Here is a 23,414-nt window from a genome sequence, read left to right on the forward strand (position 1 = left end):
CAGGGTCCTCACTGATGGCTAGATAAAGGACCCCCGAATGGCCCCGCAAACCCAACATTAACCAACCTCAAGACACATGGAACCACGGTATTATGATTGGGGGGTATGCATGCACGAGTGGGGGTACGCAAACCAAACACCCTAAGAGCCCTATCATCCACCAATGTAAGTCTTCTGCCATAAGGATGTGAGAATGTTCGTAGTTAGAGAGAGAGAGAGAGAGAGAGAGAGAGAGAGGAGGAGGGAGGGAGGGAAGGAGAGAAGGAGGGAGGGAGGGAGGGAAGGAGGAAGGGAGGGAGGGAGGGAGGGAGGGAGGGAGGGAGGGAGGAAGGAAGGAAGGAAGGAAGGAAGGAAGGAAGGAAGGAAGGAAGGAAGGAAGGAGAGTAAAATGATGTATGAATTACATGTAATTTGATAAAACTATCCCTTGGGATGTCTATTTTATTTAAATCCTACATAAAGGCCGTTGTCTGAGCTATGAATACTCACCATACCTTGGAATACCCAGAGCATGCGCTGTTGTAATTATTAAATTGTCTGTCTCCCCTTCTGGGTTTTAAGCTCTATGAGAGAGGGGGGCATATATATCCAAATATATTTTGTTTGTCTTTGTAAATCCAGAAACTAATAGACTTTTTGACTCAGGGTAGGCACTTAACAATTCTGAGAGATTGTATCAGTGCATGAATAATAACTTCAGTTGCTTAAAGGCCTTACACACAGGAAAGAGAAGACCTGCTCTGCTCCCCATCTATTCAGGTCAGGAGTATGTGTTTGTTTATAAATATGTGTCATGTTTTATTGACATGAATCAATACCCAGAGCTCAGTCACCAGCGCTGGTAACCAGACCCTAAAAATCACTAATTCACTGAGCTGCAACCACCCTCGGCTGAGGCTAAATAAATAAGCCTAACCATGATTCCCTATTTCAAAGACAAATCCCATAGACTGAGGTTTAAAGCAGGAATTTCACACTCATAGGCCCACAGGAGCCAGATAGCATCATCTATGAGGGTCATGGGCAAATGGGTATTGTGGTAACAATGGGGACTGAAATGCAAGAACAATGCAGGCCTTTTTCTTTTTCTTTAATATATTTTACTGATTTGAGAGAGGAAGGGAGAGGGTAAGAGAGATAGAAACATCAATGATGAGAGAGAATCATTGATCAGCTGCCTCCTGCACGCCCTCTACTGGGGATGGAGCCCACAACCCGGGCATATACCCCTGACCAGAATGGAACCTGGTATCCTTCAGTCCACAGGCCAATGCTCTATCCACTGAGCCAAACCAACTACAGCTATGCAGGTCTTTTCTAAAGGGAGCAGACACTGCTCGGCTCCAGTGAATTATTCCCAGATCTTCTGACTGGATTTTTCAACCTGAAATTCTAAAATTTGCTCATGAAACTACTCATTTTTCAAATCTGACTTATTAGAACAATAGAGAACAAAACAAATCTCTGGGCCATATCCAACTGCTGGGAATTATCAATTCATGATCGTGGCTTTAAGCCAATGAAGCAGAAGACAGACTTTGAGACTGCTGATTGACACATTCTATTCTGCCAGATCCATCAATGCCCTTCCCTTGAATCAGCTCCTCCTACTCAATGACAACTCCAAAACTTCAATGCTATCTTCAAGCACCCTCCCAACACTTGCTCTCTTACTCTGAGGGGAAGATCTTGATTTAAATGTCTTTCTAAATCATCACTGTACTCAACATTAATGAAAATCCACAAACATTAATCAACAACCTCCTCATCTTCCCACTCTCAGTTAATAAACTATTATTCGACCAACCAACCTCAAAGGAGAGGGGATCTTTCTCTCTTTAAAGAGAATCATCCTACCATTGTCCCTAATATATCCTATCCATTAATTACCTCTTTCCTCAAAGATCTGCAACTTCTCTTTTTGCACAACTTAGTAACAGTCCATCTTGGTGGGAGGAATCTAATACTATAGTCCCCTCATTGAAATTTTCTTTAAAGTAAAGCTTATTTTTCACACTGTCCTGTACGCTTTACTATTATATTAGCATGGACTTACAGAACAGGAAGAAATCATTTTTACTGACCTACTCTAAGTTTTCTGACTTTCAAAAAAAATCACTTAATGTCATTGGCTTTCTTGATAAATACTCATTAGCCTAAGATATACAAAGCACTGCTCAAGAATGATCCATTCTACATTTCAATTAGCATCAAAGTTTCTCAGCACAGTCAACGCTCTGGCATAGGTCATGGATCTCTAGCTCACATGTCAGAGCGACAGAATAAAACCAAAGTGGGAAACACAAGTAATTGAAAACCTAACTTCAGAGAAAGGATATAAATGAGGTAATGTATGTCATTTGTGTAATGAACACCTAGATGTGTTTATCTCATGTGCCTACCCTCCACCCAAAGAATAAAACAAAACCAACAAACAAACAAAAAGAACCAAAGTGGGAAATGAGCCCATATTGTTCAGTTGGCAGGAAAACTGTCATCTGTAAGCACAGCCAATGTTTTGCTGCACAGTGAGCCTAAAAGGACATTTAAATCCGTTGGGATTAGCTATCCTATTGACTCTCAAATTGTGGCTACAGATGGAAGGGTGAAAATTCCATACGTAAGAGAGAGATTATGTTTCTGAAAGTTTCAACTCAAGTGCCAAGATAGGAGACTGGCAGGCATGTAGGGAACGTGGGCAGTGGTTCTCAGAGGCAATCTTTTATCTTGATTGCTGCCCAAGATCATGTTTTCTGAATCATGCATCAAGACCCTAGAGTGAGTTACAAAATCAATTTAATGGATTGAGGCAAGCATTTTTTAAAAGAAGTAATACGGAAGAAAATAAAAAATAGAGTGCATGCCACATATAAAATGTAGTAACTGTGTCACGAAAAACTATGTATGTTGGTGTGAATGTGTGTGTGTGTATGTGTGTGTGTTTCTTCAAGCTTCATTTGCTTTTTCACTTCCCAATGTCAATCTGTTGTTTCTGCTTTGACAAATCCACTAAAATTCCTCTGGATAATGTCACTGATAGCCTTCTATTGGTCATACATGATGTACCCCTTCAGATGCTTTCACAATTGAATTCTGCACTGTTGAACACTATCCTACCTCCTTCTTAAAACTTGCATTGCTTTTGGTTTCTTCAGCTCACCCACTGCCAGAAGCCAATTCCAGCATGTCATAATTGCAAGAGTTTCATCAAAAGGCTGATGGAACTTGGGGACTCAACAAGGGCTGAGTCACATATGTTGTCACCTGTTGGAAATGGCTGAAGACATTTCCCCAAACCTGAAAAGGGATGATTGCTTGCTGCCAGACAGCTCAGGGCATCTTAATCTACATGTTATTGCCTCCTACTGGCCAAATACCTGAACAGCCATAGGCTAATTTCCCCCATTCTGACAATGTCTCTGTATAGGAAACCCTGACCCTTTGAAGTGTATATCTCTGCCTTGCCTCAGGACAATTTGTGTTAATAAAAAGCATGGTGTCCTGAGACTAGGAGATCTTAATTTCCTTTAAACTAGGCTCCTCTGACCCCCAATGCCTTTCAAAATTATCTTTTGTCTCTGGACTATTTAAGCTACGCACAGCCTTCTCCAGATTTCCTGAACCCTTCTTAATGCAGGAACAAGAACCCCAGCAACCGCAACCCACCTCTGCCACTTTCCTCACACAATGACACTAATTCGAACGTGGTTAGTTTTAATGGGAATGGACCCTGCTTGAAACATTTAAGTGTTTGCTTTCCCTTTTGATCAACTAAATTCCATGAACTCCATCATAAAAAACTGGAATGGGGCATAGGGTGCTTTTTATTTCACAGTCTTGTGTGATTGACTACATATGAGATAAAACTGATGAAAAACTTGTTGGTCATTGATATTATTTCCCCGCTTTTATTTGTGTGGTTTTTTCCTTTTATAGCTTGCAAGCTCAGTTGTTACAAGGAAAATCAATAAACAAGTTTTCAAGGAAACTTATACCCAGAGAGAAGAAAGGCCCTTTTGCCATGAAGTTATTCTTTTCCTTTTTTAAGGATGTAATATCCACTCCACAGCCAGAGTTCACTTGCAAGTCAGCAGAAACCCTGCGTGCTTGTGAGGACTCTGCTGGGAGAACAGGGCCCCCAAGTATTTTCAGAGGGATATCTTTTGTGAGTAGGACAGCTTCTGTGAATTGAATTGTTCGGAATGTCAGGAAAGATTGAAGAAAGCAAACTAATGTGGACAAGAAAATAAACCATTATCCACATGTCCAGGGGCTAGAAAAGAACATAGGGGCCTGGGAAATCAACTTCACTATAGGCCAGTTAAAGGGTGCAGGTCCTCCCTAGAGGCAGGTGACTTCATCTCATTGCATTTCAGTTTTCTCACATGTGAAATTGAGATTCTGACAGATTGGTTGCAAAAATGATTCCAATTCTCCCTGCTCCTGTCTCCAACCAATGTGATTTTGCAACTTTTTTTACACAATGACGGAGTCTATTGCCCCTTCCCTCGATTCCAGTCTTGCTTTTGTCAACAGAATGTGGTAGAAGTGATTTGATGCCAGTTCTAAGCCCAAGCCTCAAGGGGCTTTTTTCTGCTCTTTTTCTCTCAGAACTCTGATACCACCAAAAGGACAAGCTCAGTTTAGACTGTCGGGGGAAGAGAGATCCTGTAAAACAAAGCCAAGTCAGCCCATTTGTCCCAGCCAAAGTCATGGACACAGGAGAGCTAAGACAAGGTCAGCAAAGTCAACCTATAGCTGACTTTCCAGCTGGCTGCAGATACAGAGCAAACCCAGTTAAGATCAGTGTAAACTACACAATTTGCAGATTTGTGCCAATGAGTTTTGCTCATTGGGTGACAAAACAAAAACAGAGATAACAGTGGGACCTAATTCTTAGTACTGTGGTTAGAACAGTGCTGGCATCAAATAAGTAATTGATCAATATTTGCTACTATTCTGGTCCATAATTTGTCAATACCACATAGAATGAGATTGGGGTAACTTCTTAAAGAAAAAAATGTTTCCCAAACTGAACTCCAAAAACAAATAAAATTAAACCTGAGATGTCTACCACTAGGTTTGTGAGATCTAATAATGACAGAATATTGATCTATTAAATTTATAGCAATTTTAATAAATTTATAAGAAAAAGCAAGCATCCTATATTAACACCATAATATGCTAATTAGACCAGACAGCCGAATGAAGTTCCGGACGTCCTTCTGGACGAAGCCGGGGCTGCGAGGGAAGCCCAGGTCCCAGGTGCCTGCCAAAGGGAAGCCTGAGTCCCGGATGCCAGAGAGAAGCTGGTGCCAGCATCCGGGGGGAGGAAGGCCTCCTCTTGCATAGGGCCTCTTGTATTTTCATAATGAGAAACAAGTAACATGTCAATGCAGTGAAAGTAGTCAAAATCCAAAGCCCTTCATACTTCCTGTATAAATATCTAATATCAGATCTTTGCCCAGCTATCATGTCACCAATTAGATCAAACATCAAACCGCTCCCTTGCAAAATGGACAGTAACACTTTTATTATATGATTAATTGACCAGGTAGCTTTGGAAAATGCTGAATTTTATATCTTCCTTCTGTAGTTTTATGATGCTCATTTGAATACAAGTCTCTGAAAATCCTGCTATAAAGAAACCTCTTTAACTTTGTTTAACCCAGCATTTCTTAAAATTAGTGAGCCATGAAACCTTTTATCCTTTTGTCTATTTCTATGTAATACTCATTGAGTTCAGTAGCACTAGGTTCCAGTGAGCACACTTGTGAAGAGACATTCGGGATGCAGCAGCAAAAAGTGGTCTTTCAACATCAGGCTGGGCGTCTGAATTCCTGGAAGAGCCCAGAGGGAACCTGGCCCTCCCTCTATTTTAACTTACTCGTGTCAATGCACAGACAAATGAGCATGTTGAGGAGGAACTCACTGGGGCATATGGAAGTGGGAGTCAGTTTCTCAATGTGGAGCTAAAACAGTTTGCTTGAAATTGGCACCATCTCTAATACAAAATACTTCAGGAACATCTGTGTCATTTAACTGTTTGTAAATGATAAGGAAAGTGACAAACTGAAGACAGATTTCTCAGTCCCATCCCAGCCCAACCCTCTAGGGGGGTTAAGTACTGGAAGCATAGGGTTACAGAGCAAGCCAGCTGTGTGCTCCCACACCAGGTCCAATGTTGGGACTGCCTTAACTGAACATCTGGCTAACGACGTGCCTTCCATTTATGAGCAGCACTTACCCACAGCATCTGCTCCCCGAGAGGAGATTACATGGGTCAAGAAACTGCAGCATGCTTCCAAATGTTTGCCTCATCACCTACAAACATAACTCAGCCACTGTCATGAGGAAAATCTTGATAAGTTATTTTTAGTAGTAGTTCTAAAATAGCAATACACACAAAAAATGATAATCTTATGAACTTAAACCAATAATTCTTGACTACAACTTCAGTATGAATGAAATCATTTCTTTAGCCTATGTCCTAGCCCACCTTCCACTTACTGCAGCAACTAAAACATTTTTTAACCTTAAAAGTGATAAGGGTATCACATTTACATTAGTATTTTCCTTGGGAGAACTGGTTTCAGTAAAGAACATGTTTTCATAATTCTCTTTCTTAGCTTTTCCTAATATATTTTTAAAATGCATTGAAATCAGAATTTTTCCAAGGGGGAAAAATGGGAATAAGTCTACATTTTTTAATTTTATTTTAAAACTAGAGGCCTGGTGCATGAATTTGTGCATGGGTGGGGTCTCTCGTCCTGGCAGGTGATCGAGGCCTATTAGGGGGATAGGCTGGCCACGGGGAGGGACCCCGGGAGGTTGGTCAGCTGGCCCCCCAATTAGGGCCAAGGGGAGGGACCACGTGAGGTTGGCCCACGGGGGGGATGGGCCGCAGGAGGTTGGCTATGGGAGTGCACTGACCACTAGGGGGCAGCTCTTACATTGAGTGTCTGCCCGCAATGGTCAGCGCACATCATAGCAACTGGTCAACCGGTCGTTCGGTTGTAACAGTCACGTAGGCTTTTATATATATAGATGTGCTTGGTACTTGGTCAAATCATAGCCAGTCACCTAAGATTGAGTTCTATCTGATGATTAAAACCTAACAGATTAGTCTGAATCTTCCTGCTAATGTGAATCTGATTTGACTGGATATTAATGACATTATTTAAAAATAACATTACTAGTGCCTAACAAACATTGGCCAATACTATAATTTTCTTATTGATTTCTAGGGGAAAAATGAGATGCTTTTTTACCTGGTGCTTTAAGGATTAAACAATTGTGTATATTATAATTCATGTGAAAATATCTTTTTTTTTTTCAGTTTCTAGATTGTTTATCAACTGGTGAGCAAATACCCATTACACTCTTTGGCATATTTCAAAATGTTCTGAGTATTTTGAAACAGCAGAGCACAGATCCAGGAAAGTTTAGACAGTTCTAAGTAAACAGTGTACAGATGTGGATGCTGAAAAATTTATACCACACAGTCTTCTGATGGGCCGAAGCACTGAAAATGCTTCTTCTACAAAAACAGAACGAAACAAACCCAAAGCACAAACACTCCTGCAATCATGGCATAAATTAATCATAAAGTATTGAAACAGAAGTTTAGAGCTTTGGCAACAGATATAATTTCTAACAAAGTACTCATCCTCACACATGGTTCTTCATGCCATCTCATTGGTGAACAGAATACTAGAAGGAGAAGTAATTGTTCACGTAAACAAAAACCCCAGTTTAAAAAAACAATTTCAAAATATTTTATGATGCTTATCATCCTCCTCATATTTCAAGAAATACTTCTTATACTTTTAAAATAAGTACTTACTATTCTCAGACAAAGTGTTCTAATAAAGTAGCAATTATTTTTTGTTTTTACCAATGAAGGCCACAGAAACCCTGGGAGGTTGCTGCTGACATCTAGTGGCATAATTTTAAAAATATCAAATGCATTAAAAATACAGGTACATAGAGATAGAAAGGAACAAACATACGTATATATGCACTTTCAAAGTGCAATGGACATCCCACATTACCAATTATTTGCCTCTGCCCACACCACTCTGCCTGCAATGACTTGCTTCCCTTTCCAAAGTACTTTGAGTACCGCAATACTGAAGAAATAGAAACTAACGCAAGGGCTAAAGCATTAAAGGAACCAATTCCCTCAAAATCCTTAGTCCTCTACTGGGAATTACCAGTTCCCTGAGAGCCCCAACTCCCAAAGGCCCTGTCTCAATCCCAATGGTCCTAATTTCATCTCAACTTCCCAAATAATCCTAGTCCTTTCCCAACCTCCATACCTCGAGTTTAGGTACTTCCAGGGCCCTAGCCTAAAGAGACTCTACTGTGGAGCTGGGAATATGTTATTTCAGACTTCATATCCACAAACACACACACATCCAAAATGGCCACAAAATTCCTAGGCATGAAATTCAACAATTATTGAAAACTTAAAAATAGTTATCATGGACTGCTTTAATGATTTCCAACCATCCACATGAATGATGATATACAGAAGAACATGGAAAAAATTGACATTGATGTGAAAAATGATAGGAACAAGGAGATAGCTTCTACAAGCATGTGAAAGGACGTTTTTTATCCAATGATATGTTTTTATTGATTTTAGAGAGAGAGGAAGAAAAAGAGAGAAAAACATTGACCAGTTGACCAAGGATCAAACCTGCAACCTAGGTATGTGCCCTGACCGGGAATCAAAGCTCCAACTTTTTGGTGTATGGGGCAATGCTCCAACCAACTAAGCCATACCAGCCAGGGCTAAAAGGATATATTTTGTACCCTCTGTATGCCTTTATGTATGGTGTACGTGTGTGTGTGTGTGTGTGTGTGCGCGCGCGGCGCGCGCACACGCGCACAGAATAAGAGACTCTCAAATTCTGCATGTACTTCCACTCCAGCTAGAACACTTGTGAAGGTAGTAGGTAAACAATGAACTAATAGATGAATGAATAAATGGATGAGGTAGCAAATTACAATACACTTTTTCTACTGATCCTGATGTTAGATAAGCAATATCCTCAAAAGGCAGTGTTGGCTTTCGGCAAAAGTGCCTTTGTTGTGTAGCTCAAGTTAGATGTTTCTCCAATGACATGTGCAAAGTGGCACAAAGCCAATGGGGAATACAATTAGGCAATCTCCCTTTGGTGAAGAGAGTGTGTTTCAATAGTTGAAAATTATTTGCTTTATATATTAGTATATTTGAATATTGATTTTATTCTTATTGAAAGAGGACAAAGGGAAAGTAGATTCTCAAGGTATCCCTAATTACAAAGCATAGCTAAATTATAACTCTCATAGTAAGGTATGTTTTAGCCTTTTAAATATTCCTTCAATGGAAATCCTTGAGATGGAAGGAGCTCATTCATTTCAATTTATCTACTTCACTTACAAGTGGGGGTAATAGTGGGTGACAGATGGATCTACTTTAATCATGTTGAAGGGGACAAAAATCTCATATCTGCATGTGTACTTTTACATATAATAAAAAACTGTGTGTGTATATATATATATACACATATATATATACACACATACATATATACACACACATACATGCACACATGAGAACTATTACATAGCATTATATGTAAATCAGTGTGACAGACACTAGGCAACCATACCGAGTGACTATAGATTAAGGGAGAGAAATTGATGTTGTATAATGAGGAATTCAGAAGATTCTGTAAAGAGAAGTTTTTTGGTTATATGTAGACTTTAGAATATAGGGGAAAGAAGATCAGGTATTCAGAGTGGAGTTTTCAGCATAAGAAAAAGACAAAAATGTGTAGGGTCTGTTATGGAGTAGGAGATAAAAAAAATAGGGTAAGTAACACAGGTTGAGAATCGGTGGAAAAACTTGAATATTAGCAGGAGTTGATCATAGACAATGCTATAACTTATAGTCTTGGGAGTGTTTTTTAAGTTTTAAGAAAATGAAGTATCCCACAGAATCTAATACTCAGAAGAGTAAAGGCTGATGAGCACTTTTGCAAATAACAAAAATCATGAGAACCAAAAAGGCAAATTCATAAAAATTATCATAATAACTCTCATGTAAATTCCTCTTTAAAAATTACTTTTTAATCACATCTCCATGAAAATGTTCCAATGTTTTATTTTCTGATTTTCAGTTTAAATTCTCTTTGGAAGCATGTTTGGCCTGATGTTGTATCCATACTTCTGCAAAGTATTGTATATGTCTTACATGTAATCTAATTCAGAAATTTGTGACAATTACATCACTATTTTTATCACGTGCCATAGAAATGCTTCTAATGCTCATTTAAATTCATGGTCATTAACTTAATAATCAACCTGCAAGTTTTGAGGCTTTACTTTCATTATTATGTTGCAGTATGTATGTAATAAATAATATACAATATAATTTGTGGTAAGCTCTTAAAATATCAGAAGATTTTGATCCTTTTAAGTCTCAACTAAATCTCAACAAGCATTATTACCACAACATTTCTACAGCCAGTAATAATAAACACGATGAAACAAATCTCAAAACAAACCTCTTATATCTTTATAACTTAGTTTTAGTGCTCTTGAACATAAATAACCCTATACACTAGCCTTATGACAGTTTGTTTCCAATTCTCAAAATTGTGTTTATATTAAACTTAGATTTCAACCTAAAGTACATTAAAAAATTACTGCATCCTTAATATAAATTAAGGATTGATATTACAATTATAATTTCCTACAGAAAAAGTCAGATATATTTAAGAATAAAATTTAACATTCCTGCATAATAAAAATAAATTTTAGGCATGACATTTTCTTAATTGAAATTCAATTTATTTTCAGGACATATAAACCTATATAAAAATGAAATGGAATAATGGTGTCTATTTTTTTTTACATAATCACACTAGATATATAGAAGAATATTCAGCCTGACTAGTTAAAGTTGCCTCTCTCTGGATGACAAAATTAAGAATATTGTCACTAAATTACATAAATAACTTCACATAATAATATAAAACATGAAGAGCTATTTAAATGCCCCTTTTAAAAGGGTTGAATGTAGAACTTTCAGGTATCCTTATACCCAAAAGTGCTTGCTAATCCAATAGGTTTCTCTCTGAGCTCTATTGCCAGAGTTAATCCTACACAAAAGGAGTGGGTTAGTCCTCATGTGCAACTGAGAAAACTGACCAGTCCCATTCATCTAAAAATAGCACCATCACTAATACATCTGAATAGTCTTTTATTTAAACACGAGAGGCCCGGTGCATGAAATTCTTGCACTGGTATGGGGGGGGGCGGGTTTCCCTCAGCCAAGCCTGGGACCCATCACTCCTTACCGCCTACCTGCTTGCTACTCCTTATCACTCTGCTCACTGCTCCTTAGCACTGCCACAAAGGCAGGAGAGGCCACCACTGCTGCGCTCACCAGCAGTGAGCCCGGCTTCTGGCTGAGTGGTGCTCCCCCTGTGGGAGTGCACTGACCACCAGGGGGCAGCTCCTGCATTGAGCGTCTGCCCCCTGGTGGTAAGTGCACATCATAGCGATCAGTCGTTCTGGTCGTTCCGCCATAACGGTTGCTTAGGCTTTTATTACATAGAATGAAACATAAATATTCCATCTAAGATATTAGAGACACAGCATCAGCTCATTAGCATTCATTGTCTAACAGAAACTGTTTATAAGATTGCAAACACCCCTATTTCATGGAATCCAAATGATCAGTTTAGAGAGATGACAACATAAACACCATTTCTCCCATCCCAGGTCACTCCTCCACACTCTACTCCCAGCATTTGCACAAACACACGTCCTAGAACATCATCCCTTCGGGAGTTTTATCAGACCAAAAGCACTTGGATTCTGGCAAAATACAGAACTGTTCCTTTATTCTCATGATGGGAGGAAACACATTTTATACTCTGGGTACACAATGCTAGAAATCCTACCCTTTTAATGGAAATTTCCCCTTCCCACCCAACTTTGCCTTTCCTACATTCAATTCAAAGTGTTTTCATGTCTTAAATAAACAAAAGACTAATAAAACAACAGATGCATATGTACATTTGTATGAACATGAACATATACATGAACATGTACATACCTCTGAAAAAAATAATTTCACAGGAATGAATCCTGGATAGTCTGTGCTCCTTTTATCCTTTTATCCTAATGGACATGGATCCTTGACCCTCCCCACTGGCTTCAACTCATTCCATGTCTTTCTTTCTCTCTCTTACTGTGTCATCGCCCATCAATTCCCCCTCAACAAGCACTTTTCTACTACTTATCTCCTATGTCTACGTCACATAGCTCAGTGTCAACATCTTCCACATACAGTCTAGGTATCAGTGCTCATTGCAATGTCTCTCTGTGGGGAGTCACAGTTAATAGTGCTATGCAAAATGCAGCTCTCCATTGATGTCACTAACTATTTAAGAATATTTTATAGATTCCATTAAAATTTTAGTATAGCTAAAACTTGAATAGAGTGCCTACAATTCCAAACCGCCTTTAGGAGAGAGAAGCTGCTTCCTTAAGGGATTTACATCTCCTTTGAAGTATCAACTGAAATCAGAAATAAGTACAAACACCCAATTTGTAATTCAACCTAACAATTTATTTTTGCTCAACTGCAAATTCAAGGTCAGAAACCAGTTTTCTGCTGATGTCCATTAAATTTAAATGCTATCTTTGTTTCAACACTCATTTGTTTTCAGGAATTTGACAATTTGTCAAAAGTAAAACCCAATCAGTTTCAATTAGTAAACAGTCTAATATACATTTCAATAAATCTCTTATGCATATACATACGGTAACATCCTACCTTCATAGCTCTATAAATAGATAACATTCATTGAATAGATGGGTATAATGACCATCACAGTTCTAACCTTTTAGAAACCTTACTGAAAAAAAATGCTTTTAGATAGTACCTTTATTCATAAAATATGCACATGTATATCTGTAGCTTACATTTTATTTACCCATATATATCATTAGGATATTTGTATAAGTGTTCATATTTTTAAGCCAACATATGTAAATAAATCACATAGCAATTTCAAAATTTAGCAACTATATATGCAACTGTTAAGCATAATCAGGCATGCTATTCAACAACTGTATGATATAATTCAGTCTTTCCAAAGAAAATATGATTTGTATGATGGTGTCTTCATAAAACTCAAGAGTTTGAGAGGAATTTGAACTGAAATTTTTTGCATATTCAAAAAGTAATATGTAAAACCATCTGACTAATTCTTGAATAAAAGGAAATTCTTATCACTGTTCTCTGACAAGAATCTAATTCTCTTATTGTAAATGTGAATAAACTAATTGGAGTTATTTCCAAACAAAGAGAACATATTCTCCTAGTCAAGATCCTATTCATATATTATGATAAATGTAGTGTCAAAATTGACCATTATCCACAATGTTTTGATACCCTAAAATATGTTTAAAATTTTACTGTTATTTCATAAATATGGTATTCCTTATAAACCATTCCCTCTACTTTTCAGACAATGATTTACTATTACATATTCAATAGCTAAAACCAGTAATCAAGGAAACCAACGAGTTCAATGTATCAGAATTAAACAGACTAAAAAATATATCAATTCACAATAAGTATTACCTTGGTCTGATTTTTCATAAGAGAGTGCAGATCTCTTGCCAGGTAACACCATTTCTTTGGGTTCTGTGGGCAAAGAAAAAAGAGATTAATAAAAAAAACCTTTCTTTTTACTCTTTAAGTGCTTCTTAAGGAAGATTCATTAGTAATAAAGGTCAGAGAAGAAAATCATTTAACAAAATATTCAGCAGCTGCCATGGGAATCACTTGTTTAAATGCCAAATAACTTCCCCAACGGTCCCCTCGCCCCTGCAGCCCAGAACAGGGGTATCTGTGGCAGATACTCAGCCCAGTCTTCTTTGCTTGTCTCCGTCTTCTCACATGGGAACAAGATTCTCACTTGAGCAAGAAGAAACCTTAGCTTCCACCATGTGAAAAGATCAGATGTAAGCCATGTTGAGACAGAACATTTACTTGGAGTACAACTGACTGAAATGGAATTTGCAATTATCTAAACTTACTTTCCTCCCTCCCCCAGTGTGTATGGGTTTTTAAATATTCATGAAAGTTTGGTTTTCTATTCTGTTTTTCCACAAAAGTGATAAAATGAGATATTGTGAGAACCTTCTGTAAATAATTGCAGATTACCCTCCTCATGAGATACAATTTTAGAGCTTTTCCATGCTGCAATGAGGAGGAAAGTACTTTATAGAAGTCAAAAGTTATGAAAATATATCTTATTCCCTCCCTTAGCATATAGCAATCTTGAGGAGTATCCCATAAAAGATTTTATTGCATCATTATCTGAATGTGCAGATTGGAGGATAAGAAATTCAAGACTGAGCAATAGCTTTCCAGAAAGGACTGTCATGTAGATAGGTGAGACATTTAAATTCACCCCTTAAGAAAGTTATTTGAAGAAATGTTAACAGTTAAAAGCAACACTGATTAATTGGCTATAATAGTCATTATAAGAATAGTCATATAAATGCAATCACCATATCTTACTAGCTGTGTGAACTTGTGCAAGTAAATTAAACTCTGTAAGCCTTCATTTTTCATCTGTAATACTGGAATAACAATTATTTCTACTCCATAGAGCTGATAGGATAAATAAATGAGATAAATATATATAAAGGACATAGAACTAATGAATGTTAGCTACTATAATTATCAACATCATTATGACTCCTTTTTATCATCATTCTCCTTTTAAAAATATGCATCATCTGTATCTTGCATTATATGTGGACCCAAAGTCAAATCATCTTCCATTACCATAAATTTGACTCCTTTTCCCTTTACTAGCTCCCCCACTTGAAATCTAAATAATTTTATTAACCAATGTCACCCTGGACATTACCTAATTTGCCTACTGCTTAATCTGACTCTGATGGCAAAGGAAATGAAGGTCTTTGGGCAAGTGAGGCGAACAGATTGAGTAGCATTTCAGGAAGATGAGAAAGCTGCCAACCACTTCACTGCAGTGGCTCCCCTTCATTTTGCTGAGGATTTTAGTTCAAAGAAGCCCTCCAAGAAATTGTGCTAAACTTCAGGATTCACTTAAAGCAAATGACCAATTCCTATTTTTGGGAACACTCAATCCAATTCTGAAAACACCTAGTGACCCCCCACCCAACACTGCAAATTAGGGTTTCTAACAGACTTTAGAGAAAACATAATAAATAAAAATGACTCAAGAGAAATAGTTTAGTGGAGGAAACATCTATAGAGAATTATTTCAAGGAACTGCTGAAAATACCATCATGAAACAATATATAATGTGTTGAAGCAACAGGAAGTATTGAAAGAATATTCTGCAATCAGGAAAGAGGTGTTTAAAAAATAATCTTAAAAGATTAATCAGGACAGCTGGACTTGTACTCACTGGCTGACAATCGGTCCTGTTCACAAGAGGGGACTCTGAAAGACTAAATCTGACAGGTAGGTAAGTAGGGATATGTCTTTCCAAGAAGCTTGGACAATACATTAGAGAAACTGGAAGTGTACGCATTAGACAGGAACTGGAAGTGTACAAAAACATGACGAGCAGCTTATCACGGGGCTGACCTGCAGTGCCCACTGTGTTTCTCCTCAACCTTTAATAAAAGTGCCAGTTTCTGCCACGTGAGTATATAGGGAGAGTGGGCATTCTGCAGCCCAGCAGGGGGTTCTCACCAGAACCCAGACGGCATTCACACCCTGATCTTGGATTTCTAGCCTCCAGACTGAGGTCAGGAAAGCGTTATTTCATGGAACCAAGTCAGGAGAGTTCCCATGCGAGCAGCCAGCAGCAGCAGATGAGGAGAGCAGTCACAAAATCAGGACCGAAGAGTGCTCGGGGTCTTGGCATTTAGACCGGTTATCGGTGTCCTCCTGTCTAACCGAGTATCAAGGAAATCTTTCAAGTCTTCCTAACGATGAGCATCCCTGCACCGTTGCAGATGCATGGAGTGCCTCAAGCCTTCTCTGGATGTGCTCATGAGGACACTGGGGCTGAAGCATGGGTTTCTGATTTACCCTGCCCAGCGTGAGAGAGTGTCCCACCTACACGATGACATCAGGCTGTTGTCCACAGTTCAGTGTCAGCAATCACCACCTACATGGTCTATTGCGGAGCCAGAACATGCTAATGAGCATTTCACATGAGCTAGCTTATTTAACCTTTGCAATAGTCCTACTATATTGGTATACTGCTTCTCCCATTATATGGATGGGGAAAGTGGTGTGCGTTCCTATCAGACAACTGATACCTTCGGATCCAGGGTTTGGTTGATTTCTATGCACCGTGTCACATGCCCAGAGATTCCAATTACTTTCCTAGGGTGGTGTTGGATATCAGTATTTTTTAAAGCTGCCTGGGTGATTCTAATGTGCATTTGGGGCTGAGAACCCCCTGGGGCCTGGTGGCTAAGCTCATATTCATAACCAAAACTTAAAAACCAAAAAATCCATACACTTCTTTATTCATGGTGCCTATGAATTCCCTAACCTAGATATTTGTTCACTAAACAAACTGGCTTTCAATAAAATTAAGTTTAAATCAGATTGCTACTAAAATTTAAAAGGAAAGTTTCTGAGGGCATTAAAGAAGAGAAACACTGGTAGCACCACTGGGAAGAAAATGGACAAGATATAAAGAGGTGTCTCCAGTAGTTGCATCCCTGATAGGGATGATTAAGAAACACTGCTTCAGACTCAAAACTCATACTGTGTATTGTGAAAGAGTGCGGCACACATAATTAGAAATAAACTAGGAAGGGACTTTGAGTCACACCAACAATGGCCCCTAACTCCAGGGTACAGACACCAAGTAGAATTACACCTCTGTGGGTTGAACTGTTTCCCTCAACAGATATGTTCAAGTACCACCCTAGTGCCTGTGAATGGGATCTCATTTGTAAACAGTCTTTCTAGAGGTCATTAAAATGTAAGCTAAGATGACATTATATGGAGGAGGGTAAACTCTTAATCCAATATGACTGATGTCCTTATGAGACAAATATAAACACACACACACACACACACACACACACACACACACACACACACGAGAGTGTCATGTGAAGACAAAGACACAGAGGGAGCTCACCATGTGATTAGGAGAGCAGAGATCAGAGGGATGTATCTGCAAGCCAAGGAGTGCCAGGAATTGCAGCAACCCCAGAAGCTAAGAGAACGTTAATGGAACAGAGGATCTCCTAGATTCCAGGACCTAGAGCTTTCAGAAAGAACATGTTGACATTTTTCTTTTGGACTTGTAGCCTCCAGAACTACGAGAAAACAAATGCCTCTTGTTCTAAGACGCCCAGTTTGTGGTCATTTGTTACAGTAGTTCCAGGATATTAAGGCAACATCTTTTGAGCCAATATGAACTAGGGTCTTATCTATATACCCTGATCAATTGGAGCTTTAAAAAAATCTTATAGTTACATTAAGTCACCAAACATATTCTCAATTTGTAAATTAAAATACACAGCTGAGATCTGCTGCAAGTGGAAACCAACAGCCAATGACGAGCATCCTATATTTTTACCCCAGGTCTTTCTTCTCTAACCATTTAATAATCTTGGTTCCAATACCTCTGGAATATGGAAGTGGAGTGAAAGAGGAAAGGTAGGATAAGAGGAGGTAAATGGTCACTGAGGTAAGAGAACTGGTATATATTTAAGCTGATTCTCAACCAGTGTTTGCTTCCCCTTCTCCAATCATTGGAGACTTGATATGAGTCATACTGTCTCACTTTATCACTTACTACAGCCACAGCTCCGAGCGACAGCTTTGGCTTCTATCTGCTGAGACCAGTTCAGTCCCTGGGCAGCCTAATGGGACAGGACCTGGACAGCCTCGTGACAGTGCTCTCACATGCACGGTCCACATCTGTTCCCCAGGGAACTCTCTAACTAACCCTGGGAAAATAGGTGAATCCCAATACAGCACTGCTACTTTGCTCGACTATAAACTGCCCACTCGCTCATTTCTTGGTCTTTAGATTCATTACTATTTTGATGACCACCCCAAAACTTCAGAGGACACATATTACACTCTCACCAAGTGTCCTTGAAGTACCTCTTTCTAGCAATAAGAGGGGAAAAAGGAAATACCCCACAACCTACCTCCTTGTGATATTCCCAGTGGACCCTCAGTTCATGCCCCACAAATCTGCTTTTAATCTCCAAATATCCCACCCCTGTTGGAGTGTGGACGTAAAAGTTATCTAAAAGGGCTCATGCTCCTACTGGGGAATTTCTACAAGGTGATCTATTTCATAAATCGCTTTGATGTCTGGTAGCTATTCCCTTTAGGGCTCAAAATTTTCCAATTTTACAATCTATAATATTAGTTTATATAATTTGAGCTTTAAGAGACCCATGAGAGAAGCAGCTGAAAATTGTACAGTATGTCGACTGGATATACTTTTTCTTAAGTTTCCTGAACATTCCATGAATTTTACATTGTTCTCCAATATAATCTGTCCTCCTCAGTTAGGCAGAGTGCTAATGGCTCCCATGTTGTCTCTCCCAGTTCCATTTTCCTTGTCTATTCCTCCTCGTTGCGGTTCAATTCTTTTCAGCACCTTCCAAATTTACCACCCTGTCAACGCTTTAATGCCAACTTCTCCACAAAGTGATCCCTGGGTACGGTGGACTCTGTTGATTTATGATTCGCTGACCTCGTGTAGCAATTACAGTTAATGCCTATAATTTATATCGCCTTCTTGGATAGCCTTATACTGTCACATCTCCCCAACTATATTTTGAGTTCCTCAAGGTCAGTTATTGTATCTTTTGCCTATCACCTAAGTCCTTCATTACTTAATTCAATGTTCAGCACACAGGAAGGAAGTTCCCAATAAGTATGCACCCACTTGCTAGGTATTAAATACCTATTAACAAAGATAAGACAGAGCTAACTTATGTTACCGTGAAAATTGTACAATATCTTACCATGTCTGATGATAGAAATTACATAACCAGACCTTATTGCCACATAAAAGTTAAAGGATATTTGAGCAAACTAATATGTCAGATTAAAAAAAAGGCAGCTAACACAGGAATATGAAAGAGGTACAGACCATCATATAATAAGGATGCTGATATTTGGGAATATATCCACATGCAAAGGTTTTTCATTTTCTGTGTCAATAATTTTAAATCCATTCTAATAAATAATAATATACATTTAAAATTAAAATAATAGCCCTGGTCTGATAGCTCAGGAGCGTTGTCCTGATATGCCAAGGTTGCAGGTACAATCCCTGATCAGGGCAGATACAAGAATCAACCAATGAATACATGAATAAGTGGAACAATAAACCAATTTCTCTCTCTCTCTCTCTCTCTCTCTCTCTCTCTCTCTCTCTCTCTCTCTCTCTCTTTCTCTCTCTTCCACCCATCTCCCCTACTCCCTCTCCTTCTTTCTCTAAAATAAATAAATAAAATTTTTAATTAAAATAATGAGTCCACAGAAGAACTATTAGTTTTATTAGTAAATTTAGTAAGGTTACTGAATTCAGGGTCATTATACAAAAATCAGTTGTGCTACTACATAACACCAAAGAAATTTAAAAATAGAAATTATACATTTAAAATTGAATTTAAAAATCTCAAATACCCTGGAATAAATCTAACAAGAGATGTTATGACCCCTACACCAAAAACCTACAAAACATTATTTAGAGAAAATAAAGCAGACAAATGAATGGAAAGAGATACACCTTGCTCATATTGTTAGATTCAATACTATAAAGATGTTAATTCTATTACAAAGATTGATTTGTGTATTCAGTATAATAACAATTGAAATTCCAGTAGTTTGTTTTTTAATTTTAAGTTAACAAGCTAACATTTCTACAGAAATGCAAAGGGTGGACATATGCACACCATATGGCTGGACAAATTTCGTTTCTAGGTTTATATAACTACTTTAAAAGCATACAATGGTTGCCAAAATTATGTACAAGAATGTTTATAGTAGTATTCCTCACAGTAAAGATAGTCCAGATATCCATTAACCATAAAACTGATGAACAAATTAAGATCTATTCAAACAATAAAATGCTATATATATTAATGAGAATGAACGAACCACAGTTATATCACCAACAATGATAATCATCAGAAACAATGTTTAGGGGAAAGATCATAAATAAAAAAATACATACTACATGACATAATTTCTATAAAATGTTGGCAAGGAGGGACCTCTTATTTGATATAAGTGACCGGGAGAGGACATACGGGGAGCTTTTGTGGTACTAATACTATTCTTTCTTGAGTTGGCACCTGGATCTTCAGGTGTGTTCACTTTGCAAAAATGTATCGATACTCTAGCCGGTTCAGCTCAATGGATAGAGTGTCAGTCTGCGGACTGAAGGGTCCTGGGTTGGATTCCAGTCAGGGGCACATGCCTGATTATGGGCTCAATCCCCAGTAGGGGGCATGCAGGAGGCAGCCTATCAATGATTCTCTCTCATCATTGATGTTTCTATCTCTCTCTCCCTCTCCCTTACTCTCTGAAATCAATAAAAATATTATTTTTTAAAATGTATCAAGCTGTACACTGTAGATTTGCTCACTTTTCCATATGAATGTTATACTTCAATAGTTTACTTTCTTAATAGCATTAGAATCTCCACCCACCTGTATGTACCACTTGAAAAAAAAAGGCACAAATGATTTTAAAGATAATCCCTGATTTTAAAGATAATAAGGAAGAAATAAAGGAGCAGATTCCAATCTGCACATTATCTACAGGTGTGATAATTCAGAACAGCACATGGTACAGAACATTGGTGTTTTCCCTGGAACACAAGCTATTTTCCATATTTTCAACAAATAATATTCCTCCTCAAATTACTTATTCATTGTTGGCTTTGTTTAATAAAAAGGGATCTGTCACAAAATGCATGTATATTCCACGTTAAAGCACATTGGTATTTTTAACATATACAAACATATTTGTATATTTGTATATATTGAGAAATTTTTATTATTGAGCTACACTAACCAGAAAACATCTAGAGTCAGATGGTAAACATTATACCTGACCTTTGAAGGTATTTCCTTTTGCAAATACTAAAACTGCTACCAGTTGGATTCCTTTATAATTTTCCCTTGTTTATTATGTTATGAAACAATTATTTCAGAAAAGAAAAACACAAAATAATGGTTTAGAATTATACGTTTTTATAACTGTCTGCATTTAAACTTTGGAAAGGAAATATAAATTGAAAAAAGAAACACAATAAACGCCTATTTATCTCTGTCTGTACGCAGTAAGATAGAGAAACCTTTCTTTTCTGAATTATAATTATCCCTAGATTGAGCATCAATAATGAAAAATCACAGAGGTAATCATCAAGGCTCAGGCATTTTGAAATGCAGGCTGAGTCTGTGCCAGAGGAAAGGCAGATGTAAAACAACACCAAAGTCACGGCCCATGTTTATTTTGTGGTGTGTGTGTGTGTGTGTGTGTGTGTGTGTGTGTTTAATTAAATGTATTGGGGTGACACTGTTTAATATGAACATATAGTTTTCAGGTGTGGATTTCATGTTACAATTTCTGTAGTATCTGCATTGTGTGCCCACCACACAAACCACAGCCCATGTTTAAAGCACACCAACAATGGAACACTAGTAATAATAAATTTCTACCCTTTAATTTTAATAATTAGACCTTTTACTCAGTTGATAGAAATTTTTTTCTCTAAATGATACTCTAATTTCACCAATAATATTATTTACTTAATCATGTTTCATACTCTGCTGTTTATTCATATAATCAAAATATTTTCCCATAGACAACTTAACAATATAATAGACTCAGGAAAACTACTTTTTGAAAACTATTTCTTAAATCTCTAAACTGAATTGTTTTAGAAGTGACTTAATTGATATTATTGCAGTAACAAAAGTAAACATTGAGAATTGCCAAATATAAATCAGGCATTGTTCTGAGTTGCTGTTTTACACATTTAATACTCGTAAGAACCTGAACAGCTGGTGCACTATTATCCCATTTCATAGATGAGGAACCTAAGGCATTGTCTGGTTACCAGACGTTACCTGAACCAAAGAGCCAGGAGCAAAGGCAGAACTTGAAGGCAGAGAGCTGTCACCAATCCCGTTCCCTTGACTTTTCTGTGGAGCTAGTGGCCTTTGCTATTTACAAGTGAGTACCTGTTATTATAGAACATCTTAGTATTTAATATATTATTTAATTCTTATTGTGAGGTCTCCCACTTTATTTTGAATATATGTTTTATTTAAATTTTTTATTCTGTGTATGCTTTTGCTATTTCCTATATTTTTCATGTATTCACCAGAATGGTAAATTCTGTTCTTTGAATTTAGAGGGGGTAGTATGTCCTAAGAGTTTAAAGCAAATTACATGTGTCATGCCATTTACATTTCAACACACATACTCACCCAGCACTATGCTCTGAATTGATTTTTATATAGTTTACTAGAGGCCCAGTGCATGAATTCGTGCACCAAGGGGGGAGGAAGGGGTTCCTCGGCCTGGCCTGCAGGATCAGGCCAAAACCAGCTCTCCAACATCCCCCGAGAGGTCCCAGATTGCGAGAGGGCACAGGCCAGGCCAAGGAACCCCACAGGTACACAATCGGGGCCAAGGAGGGATGCAAGAGGTTGGCCAGCCAGGGAGGGATCGATCGGCTGGACCCCAGCAGCAAGCTAACCTACAGGTCAGAGTTCTGCCCTCTGGTGGTCTGTGCATGTCATAGTGACTGGTTGACCGGTCAACTGTCTGCCCCCTGGTGGTCAGTGCACATCATAGCGAGCAGTTGAGTGGCCTTAGCATATCATTAGCATATTATGCTTTGATTGGTTGAACGGCTAACCAGTCAACCGGACACTTAGCATATTAGACTTTTATTATATAGGATTGGGCATTTTCTCATCTTCTATCTCCTGTTGCCAAAGTCGGAGTCTAGATGCTTTATTCTCAAAGGGTGGCGCATAAGCCAGTGGCGTCACCATTACCTGGAAGGCTTGTTAGAAACACAGAATTGCAGGCACCACCCTAGGCCAACAGAGTCAGCATCTTTATTTTAACAAGTATCTCAGGTGATCTGTGGGCATATTAAAGTTTAAGAAACCTGCATTAATGATATATTCCTCTAAATGAAAGGCTTTCTTAATCCTTACTTCAGCTACTTTATTTTCCCAGGTTGCCTGAAAGATATCCTTATCAATTTTACCACTAAGTGTTTTAGTCTTTTAAAATTGTTATTGAGTGTCTCACTATCTCTATCAGCTTTACTGCCTGCAGCATTACTGAATTTTACTGAATTAACCAC

At 38.1% G+C, this 23,414-nt stretch overlaps 1 protein-coding gene across 1 annotated transcript in view; it reads right to left on the bottom strand.

Moving 5' to 3' along the window:
- The window catches only part of INPP4B (inositol polyphosphate-4-phosphatase type II B), a 496,781-nt gene that overhangs the window by 451,515 nt on the left and 21,852 nt on the right, over nucleotides 1-23,414 (bottom strand). The window contains exon 2 of the mRNA XM_023754658.1: nucleotides 13,655-13,717. The gene's annotated coding sequence lies outside the window, so the exon portion shown is untranslated. The remainder of the gene's footprint in view (nucleotides 1-13,654; nucleotides 13,718-23,414) is intronic.

The sequence above is a fragment of the Myotis lucifugus genome, unplaced genomic scaffold (genome assembly GCF_000147115.1).
Source record: "Myotis lucifugus unplaced genomic scaffold, Myoluc2.0 scaffold_1, whole genome shotgun sequence".
Classification (NCBI taxonomy): Eukaryota; Metazoa; Chordata; class Mammalia; order Chiroptera; family Vespertilionidae; genus Myotis; species Myotis lucifugus.